Below are 9,908 nucleotides of genomic sequence, written 5' to 3'. Positions count from 1 at the left end.
TACTTCACAGCTAGTACAACATCATGACAATTTAGACCTCAACAAAGACGATTTAAAATTGTAATGAATATTTGAAAAGAGTTTAGTAAGAAGAATCCTTAGACCTTTCTGGATCATTTTTCCTATTGTGATATATAAAAAGACTGGTCATTATTACCCCTATGAAATATGTATATGTTAATTAAGCAAAAGCAGCTTACACCTCACTATATATGCAATTTCTTTTTTTTTTTTCTTAATAAGCAAGGTTACTAGCTGGGGCTGAATTCTACGGGAAATAATTAATAGCCACAGAAGTCACTTCCAACAAAAACCTGTTGAGAAAAAGAGAGCATAACTGCTCATAAAGGTGATGTATTGTAACATTAATCAAGAAAATAGATGCTGTATATAACCAAAAGGTCAGTTACTGTGAAAAGTAGGGGAAAAGAGTGGATATAGGAGGTGAGCATTTAAGACACTTCAATATTGCACTACCTTTCAAGCAGAAAGTTCCTGAAAATCTTTACAAAAAGCGTGATTGGTATCATTCACCCAATTCAGTAAATTAGTTGGCTCCAGAATGAAACAAGACAGACATATTGTACCAGCAATAAGGAAAGGTGGATCCCTTTTGTTAATCTCATGCTTGAAGAGAGGATGTTCTTAGTAACAAGGAAATAATTTTAAAAGACATGAAAGTAAAGAATACATATTGGTTTTTGTTCACAAATACTTCCATTACATGAGAATTTGGGTGGTTTTTCTTCAAAGGAAAACAAATTCTGCTAATAGCAAAGCAAGAAGCTGAAGAAGTGTGAATCAAAGAGAAGCTGGGGTATGATTATGTGCTCACAATCACTGATTTGCAGCCACTGCTGACTACCTGTTTATGGGATAGGAGGAACATAGCAGGAAAACCCCATTCCTTCTGTCTTTCAGATGGCTTACAAAGATATGTTAATATATTTAAACACAACACTGGGAAGATGTGATATCTCCAACACCAGTGATTATAGGCAACGGTTCAACAGAAAAAAATCAGACCCTGGTTGTGTCAGCTAATTCCATGCTTCTTACTCATAATATCTTGAAATTTACAGACCTCATTTCGAAAAGTAAACCCTGCAAAAAGCAATTTCATCATGCCTTCATGCATTGTCTCTCCTGTTCTCCTCTACTTCAGAATTTCCATTCTCCGCATGCCTGTTCTGATTCCTCCTCTCACTTCTGTCTCTGAATCTGTATTTGGTTTGGTGCTTCCACACTCTTCTCTTTATCCTACTGTCTCATATCTCCTTGGACTAATCTTCTATCTGCTACCTCATGTAGCCTCATAACAAGCCCAGTTTTACTGCTAAGACACTTACCTCTGTCTTCTTCTTGGATGACCTACTCCAATAGGTTTCTACCTCATGCATTCTGTGTCAGTCTTGACTTTTGAAGATGACAGTAATACTCCAAATGGAAATGTATAAGGTGTTTCAGCAATGCCAGTCAGTGACGAAATCTTGCCTTGACTATGGAAGACTGGTGGAAGGCTTCCATTGTTCTTCAATATTAACTTCCAATTCCACAAAATGCTTGAAACACATTATTAGAAGTTTTTTCCTTCTTATTTGTCTCCGAGTATTTCTTTATTTATTTACTTCTTTACTGGTGCCACGTAATTCCACCTAATCTTCACGGATTTTTGTTTGCTGTCATTTCAGAGGTGGGGGAAGACAGACATGTTTAAAAATGCATGTTTTCCTTACTGTGCCATAACAAGATTGGCATGGTACCAGGGATGTTTGAATTTCTCTCTTAGGAAGACTAAGATAGTTCAACCAGCTGCACTGATATTGCATTGAAAATGGATACTTTGCAAATTTTTCCCAGAAATGGGAGTTTAAATTACAAAAATCCCTCTGACCAGTTATCTCTTAGTAAAGTGCTTTACAATTTGCATATAAACTTCATTTCTTTTTCTAATTACACAGAGTAAAATGCATTCATTTTGCTTTTGATTACAAGCTGGTCTTGCCAAACACCTGTGACTGCCGCAAATTCTAATTTGTTATTTATTTACTTCAAAGCAATCTTATTATCTAAATGATTCAAAATATCAAAGACTTTAAATTATTGATAGTTAATTCGACAGGGTTACACTTTCCATGTCCTTGGGCTGAAGGCACTTCTCTGCTTTCTTCTCCTCAAGTACACATTAGGCTGAGCAAGAGGACATATGATTCTGCTATTAAGTGTATTGGAAATCACATTCTTACTTAATCGCAATTAGATTTAGACAATAACAAAGAGCCAAGACTGACAGCTACAATCTGTGGGCAAATGTAACTAAAAAAAATAAGAAAATTCACTCTTCTTTCTACTTTGATGTTCAATAAAATATTGCATGTGTAGCACATGTATTCTGGAAGTCTGATCCTAGTCTCCACAACACTAGTGTTGCATGAGTACGTTTCATTTATTTCAGGCAGTAATACTCCAAACTTACACTACTGCAACGAATGTGCACATGGTGCGCCCTGTGGTCTTGATGAACTTTTATGCTTTCTGACAACGTAAAACACCTAAGTGGGTTACAAATGCTCTTATTGTGTCAGAAGCTAAAGGATGAAAAAGGTCCTCAATACAAATATGACATATTTACCTAATACGCATGGTTTAGGGTGTAGATGTGCATATTCCTAGTGCATGCATGTGCATGGATATCACAAAGTAAACTTTCAGGCACCCCTGTAAAAAGCTGCTTCTGTCTGCAAATCACGTCTTTGTCAGTGTCTTGGACCACCAGAGCTATCATATTCTCATAATGCCTGGAAGGTGTGTTTTATCAGACCCATTTCTAGGAGCTGAGGATACTCAGAGATTGATTTAGATTATTGTTAATCATACCATTCTCCATTAGCCTCTACAACTTCTTCCCTTCAACATTTAAGATCTTCAGATATAAGAAGGTTCATATTCAGTCTGAGGTTTTCATAAAACTGATCATGGAGCCTACTGAATGCATAGGTCTTTGCCTAACATCCCCAATTGTATCCTTTTCTTTTACTTTTGGACAATTGTCTTAAACTCTATTTCAACTATGGATTTCCCAGGGAGAGTACAGTTTTCTGGTATCACTGTTCTTCTAAATACATTCATAGGTTGTCTTGTGATCTGACTGCAAGTACTCCTTTATCCCATCTCATTACTTTTATACTGGGCTGGCATCTGCTTTTTCATTGTTTGACTGGTAAAACAAAGGTTGTCCAGCTTGAATGCATGTCATACTATATAGTCTACTTAGGTACATGAGGCCTTGTGTTGCGTGATGTAATGAAGACCTGTAGAGAATCCTGAATCCTGCCCCACAGAAACCAAGGAGTAAATTAAGGGGTAAATAAAGGCACAATATTCTACACATATGCATGGATACAGTACATACAAACTCCATACAGATACACACACATATGGTATATGAACCCCCGCTGTAGGTTAGTCTTTTGGCTGTGTAAACCAGTTCAGCTCAAGTGGCTGAGGACTGAAGCAAATCTGTGAATGGATTATGTGTATCCCAGCCATATTGCAGTATCTCTTCAGAATCTGTTCTGTATGTGTAAAGGTGATATTTTAATAGACTGTTTACATATCCCTTAAATGACTTGTTAATCCCTGAATTCAAGGCTCACCTTCTCATGTAATGTGAGATGTCATTGGAAACCCTTTCACATCTAGACTTCTATGGGTTTTGTTTTCGTTTTCTTTCTTTTTTTCATGATATCATTGCCTACTGCAAAAGAACCACCAAACCATCTGTTCTACTCTTGGCAAATTAAAGGGAACTGATTTTCAAGAATACCATTGCAGTAGATAATTATGCAATATCTTATATTTAATATCATAATACTGTTTGCATATTTACATCTAGTATGTTTCTTTTTAAAAAACAAAGCAAAAACAAAAAGAAAGCATTTGATGTTAGAAAGGCAGGAGTAAGACCCACATACCAACATTTTGCCCAACTGGGAAGATACTAAACAGTAATAATATCCCTGGAGATACAAAAAGATTACTAGTAAATGATCTGTGGATGCTCTCAACATTAATAGGAAGAGACTAAAAATTACTCAGAAACCCTAATGCACTTTGTTGTTCTACTAACTCTTGACCTCCTAAGCAGCTCCGTCACTGGATGGTAACATTTTAATGTTGCTGGTGTCTTCTAATGGTGAAGAGAATAAGAGAACCATAATCATGTTGTAACCCCACAGAACAGCATAGATCCTCTTATTACATCATGATTTTTAAAGTTTGGATATCTCATAAAAAATGGAACATAGCAACACGCAAATTGTGAGGTCAAGGCGCAAATTCTGGAACAAAGTTGTGTCTGCTATTTTTAGGGCTTAATCAGGAGCAGTGCATGAAATGCTGGATAGAATACTTGAATCTTCAAGTGATGTAAGATTGACGAGAGGCAAACATGAACTAGGAAAACTATTATATTCCTTTAAGACCCTAAATTTTTGTTTTGCCAACAAAACATGATTTTGCAATTCTATTACAAATTTTAAAAATGTATATAATGTATGTAATGTATATAATTTATCTTTTAAAATGCAGTCTGTCCAGTGTTTTGAAATATGAGAGTCTGCAAGCTGAGAAAAGGAAAATTGACTAGTCAGGTTACCCTGCTGAAGTTAACATGCACCAGCAAACACCATGGGTAATGAAAAGCATAATAGATTCTTAAATGATTTTCATCTTAACAACGTGATGTGTTATTGTTAACTGAAGGAAATAAAACTATTTAACTCCACTGCTTTCCACTTCTTTAAATCACGGTTTAATTGGACTTTCTAGGTAATTGGTAAAAGGAGAGTTCCAGTCTCTCTCTTTCTTTCTCTCATTATCCCATCCATGGCTTTACAAATACTGCAGCAGTACTGCTTTGAGTGAAATTAAGCATCTGATGCAAAGCTCCCCGAAGTCAGTGTAAAGATTTCCACTAACTTTAGTCAGATTTGGATCAAGCCCTAAGTAAGCAGCATAAAATCTCTACCTTTATAACTGAGCATTGCAAACAAAGGAAATTGTTGGATGGCCAGTGGTCAGGATATCTATCCAATCTGAAGACAGTTTTCTTAATTGACATCTACAGTATTTGCTATTTGATTTTTTTATTAGTAGTATTATTTCACTTTGTGACTCTTGTTTTAAGTCTCTGTGTATTGCCAAGGTTACCTACAGGATTTTCATTTTATGGTAGCGCCCAACAACCCCATGAGGAATTGTACTGCATGAACACAAACTCCAGTACACCACCTTCCCTCTGTTGGAAAATTTACCATGAAATTAAGCCTACTTTGTTCTACTGAGCTATCGTTATATTATCAGTGACTTTCCGCTTTGATCAGCATAATCCAAATCCACCTTACAATACCCCTCTGAAGAGTGACATGGATTGTCTGTGAAAAGACAAACTAGTAGACTGGCATTTGGACACCCTGCATTTCTTCACAGCATGTCGCCAAAAAATCTGTACTTAGTGCAGTTCAAAGGAGCAGCTCACAGTGGAAAACAAGACTGAGTGGGTTTTCTATGCTAGTTCAGTTCTGAAAGAGAAAGCAATTTGGCTGGGAGAGTCCCTAAAAGCAGCACTCTTCTTCCCTGTGAAACTTGGCCTGTCCTATTGTAGTGTTCTCCTACATTAAAAAAAAAAAAAAAAAAAAAAAAAGAAAGAAAGAGAAAAGAAGGCTTTTTTTAGGGATTGTGTATCTGTAGACCTTGGACTACAGAAAGGATGTTACGCAGACTACCTGAGTACCAGCCTTGCTTAGTGTCACTGTATCAGGTTTCCTCTAGAGGCAGTTGACAGAGTGCACGCTGTTCTACATTCACCCACTTCCTTGTGAAATCACTTTAAGGCACAGCAGTATTCACTGAACAGCTCTCAGGAGACAGCCCTCCAAGCACAATGATCAGTGTGGTGGTTGAAATTGCACCACTTTTCTGTCCCAACAGGGTAAAAGAGCTAGAAAGAGTTCACTGCCAGCACATTAACCGAGTGAATAGGTAAGGAGGCCTGCCTTTAGCCTGCAGTAGCAGCCCACAGCTTCCCTAATTGATTTCTTAAAGTGCATGAGTGGTAAAATCATTCTGGAAGGGACTGTGAATGGCAGAGAAATGGATTACACTACTGTTATGTTTGCAGTGGCTTGCAGATGATCTGCCACAGACCCACCCGCAGTCATTCCATGATCAATGAAATACTTTATTTATGCTCAGAGCTATCACTTGTTAGCGGTGAGCGCTTGTTGTGTGCCTCAGAATGCACATAACATGAACACAATGTGGCACTCAATTAAGTACACATGTCAATCAAAAGACAACAGTGGAGATCTGTTAATTACATTTCTTTCTGCCCTAGGTAGAGCCCTTTCATTAAAGCTGTTTACTGTATGTTTGCTTATTCTGTATATCCTTTGGACTGGCTTTGTAGTCAAAAACAAAGGCAGCAAGAAAAGAACATACAAATGTCATTGTCTCATATATGCCTGGAAGGCTGCACATTTTTCAGGTTTGTTTTGTCCCCAGAATTTTTCACCAAATAGTTGGAAACCATGAGAGCTCTCAGCCCTCCAGCTTAGAGTGAGCACAAGTTCCTTTCCTCATCCCTTCCCTCCCTACTCCAGTCTTTGTTGGTGGGATCAGCAGGGAGGCCAGAGACTGGTAGGCTGAGACATTACCAGCTGGGTATTATGCAGAAAACTTGCTCTCCAACAGCCTCTGCTACGTCTCTTCATCAGCCTGACTGAGGATTTCAATCTTTACCACCATGCAATACTTTTCAGTCCAACTGTTTTCATGAAAACTTCTAAGGAAAATATTCCACTTTTGCTCTTCACAGTTTCTAGTTTGGAAATGGCAGAGGATTGACATCAGTGCTTTGCTGCATTAAAAACAACCATGAAACTCTCCTCAGGATATGAAGTATCATGCACGCAGCTGGGCACATTGTAATGTCAAGATGTAACTCACACAACATGATGCGGTTCAAATTCAGAAATGAGGTTTAATTTGCTGCAAAATTTAACACTATTAAACAGGAATTAAGACAGAGGCAATTAAAGTGCATTCGGAAAAGCTTGTAAAACTCCTGCTTATGAGGTGGGAAGGGATTAATTAACTTTAAGCAAACAGCAAGAAGCTTTGAGAGAGTAAAAGAAAACAGCGGCACAAGAGAGAACATTCAGTTGCAAAACCTTTTCCTGCATAGGTAAACCCTCTTGACTGCACAAGCCCCAGAGAAACATTTTGGAAACGATTCCACACAAATACAGCAATACTGAAATTCTGCTAGCCTAAAAGTCAGCAATAAAAGAGTCATTTTCTGACATTTTCTGCTAAAGCTGGGTCTTCAGACATCCTCCTCCTATAAGCATAACCAGTAAAATAGCTTTTCAAGATTTGGATTTTTGTCTAAAGGACTACTTTCAAGAACCTGGCAGTCAATGCCTCTATTTATGTATTTGTATTCTTGTGAGAAGCCGTCAAAATATTTTTGTTCAACTGCTGTTAATTTAAACCTCCTGTGTCTTGCAGACGGTGGCTCCTTAATACCTATCTTAACTTCTGAGTTTCCTTCCCTACCTTTCTTTACACTTTTGACTTTCTACTTTCTGTTAGTGTCCATTCCTGGCTACTACCTTTATTGTTTTCCACAAACCTTAGATTTTTCTTCTCCTTCTTTTTGTATTGTATTCTAATACTCTTTTCACTGATCTTGTACTTCTTCTAAATTTCCTAATCTTTGAAGTCTAGCTGGTAATTATATACAAAAACAGTAAAAGCCTTGCAGTTTTCTTATTTTTTTATGTCCTGCGTTTCGGCCAGGACAGGGTTAATTTTCACCAGAATCCAGGAAGGGACACAGCCGGGGGAGCTGACCCAACCTGGCCAAACAGAGCAGGATATTCCATACCATGTGCCGTCATGCTGGGTTCTCGTTGGGGGGAGGGGGGGTGGCAGGAAGTCGCTCACAACTCAGGAGCGCGCGACAGCGGCAGTTGGTGAGAGTTGCTCTCTGCGTTCTACTGTTTTGTTTTGTGTATTCTCCTTGTCTGTATTGTTGTTGTTCTTAATGTTCCCTTTGTTTGCTGTTCTGTTAAACTGCCCTTATCCCGACTGTCCCAATCTGATATCGGGGAGGTTTCGATGCAATCCCAGGAGACGAGATTAAGATGCAAACGCAGTCATATGCTGTGCCACCTTGTAAACTTTATTTTCGGTGAACCGGGAATCGGAGGTCTGGCGGGGACGGCAGTGGGGGGGGGGGGGGCGGAGAAGACGAGACAGGGAAAAAAAAAGGGTAAAGTCAGAAAAACCCCAGCAGGCAAGGAAAAGAAGTGCGGGGGGGGGGGCGAGGATCAGTTACCACCACCACGGATTCGACGATGTCCAGCGATGTCCAGTCAGCTCAGTCTCTGTGCAGGCGTGGAGCCCTGGCGAGAGTAAAGCCCAGCAGCCAGGCGGCGAGGAGGAGAGCAAGAGAGCGGCGAGACCACGTGCTGCCCTTTTATAGGGGCATTTGCGCATGCGCAGAGCATGTCCGCATACATGCAGTTCCTGCCATGCCTGCTGCCTGCTTAGACAAGTCCATTCTTGCCCATCCATGGGCTACTCTGTGCGCAAGCGCTTTCCTGCAGGTCGTTGTGGCGGTTTCTTTCCAGAGGCCAGCAAGAGACGACAATGACAATGTCGAGACAAAACCAGTTTGTAGCAGTCTTCTGCACCACCCCGTGGCTCAACATTGCTGCCTTTGCGGTGGTGTGGGAGGTGGTGGTGGTCTAGAGATAGGGAACAAGAAATGAGAGAGAGAGAGAGAGAGAGCGAAAAAGAGAGAGAAAGAGAGAGAGCGAGAGAGAGAGAGAGAGAGAGAAAAATAGGGGTAGAAACCAGGATGGAGGGGATGGGTGACACAGCAGGGGATGGAGGGACCAAAAAAAAAGGAAAAAAAAAAAGGGGTATGGTACAGAAATGCACAATCGTAGGCAGGTTGAAACATTACACAATGTAAACGCTGTCTCTTCTAACACTGTTAAGTTTAACAATGTCTTACTGAACAAAAGTTTGAGGAATCAGGTAAGTATTAGGTAGTCTTTTCATGATAACACACACAGAATATCAGGGTGGGTGTGACATGGATATAGGTATGCAATTCTTCCCTTTGACAGTCTGTGAATTCTATAGGGTCTAAATGATGGGTACAGTGGTCAGTTTTGGTTGACGAATGACATGGATCTGTCTTACGCTGTCAGGTGATGTGATGGGTATGAACTGCATATTGGATACCACATGTCGGATTAACTGAACAAAACAGGGAACAATACGTGTTAAAGACATTAAAGCAGCAACCGCGCATAACAAAAATAGTAGTAATTGTTTTACCCATCGTGTCCCTGGCAACCAGGACCACAAATCACCAGTCCAACCATTCCATGTTTGTACTGGAACGTGAGCGATTCTCCTAATATCTTTAGTCAGTTGGAGGACCACTTCACCCACGTCATCGATCTCCAAGCAACAGTTAGAAATATTTAGTTTCCCACACACCCCCCCCCCTTCAGCTAACAGGTAATCCAGGACCACGTGATGTTGAAGGATTGCCGTGCGCATCTGTTGAGAGTGTCGAGTTAAAAGGTCTAAGGCATCTGCAGTTTTATTAGTGATGATTTCTAGAGCTGCTTGCAATCGAATTATCCGATTTAAATTATAAATTGGTTCCCTTGCCCCTGATACTGGTTCATTGGGGTTCCAGGTGGCAGGTCCGTAATGCTGAATTATTCTCTCAGGAGGCCACTCATCACTCCCCCATTTTTGCGTTCCACCCAGGGTAACCTCAATAGGTCGCGTTTTACGGACAATCCTTCTATCCCCCA

This window comes from Opisthocomus hoazin, chromosome 7 (genome assembly GCF_030867145.1).
Source record: "Opisthocomus hoazin isolate bOpiHoa1 chromosome 7, bOpiHoa1.hap1, whole genome shotgun sequence".
NCBI classification, from domain to species: Eukaryota; Metazoa; Chordata; class Aves; order Opisthocomiformes; family Opisthocomidae; genus Opisthocomus; species Opisthocomus hoazin.
Note: the sequence above shows the minus strand (reverse complement) of the source record.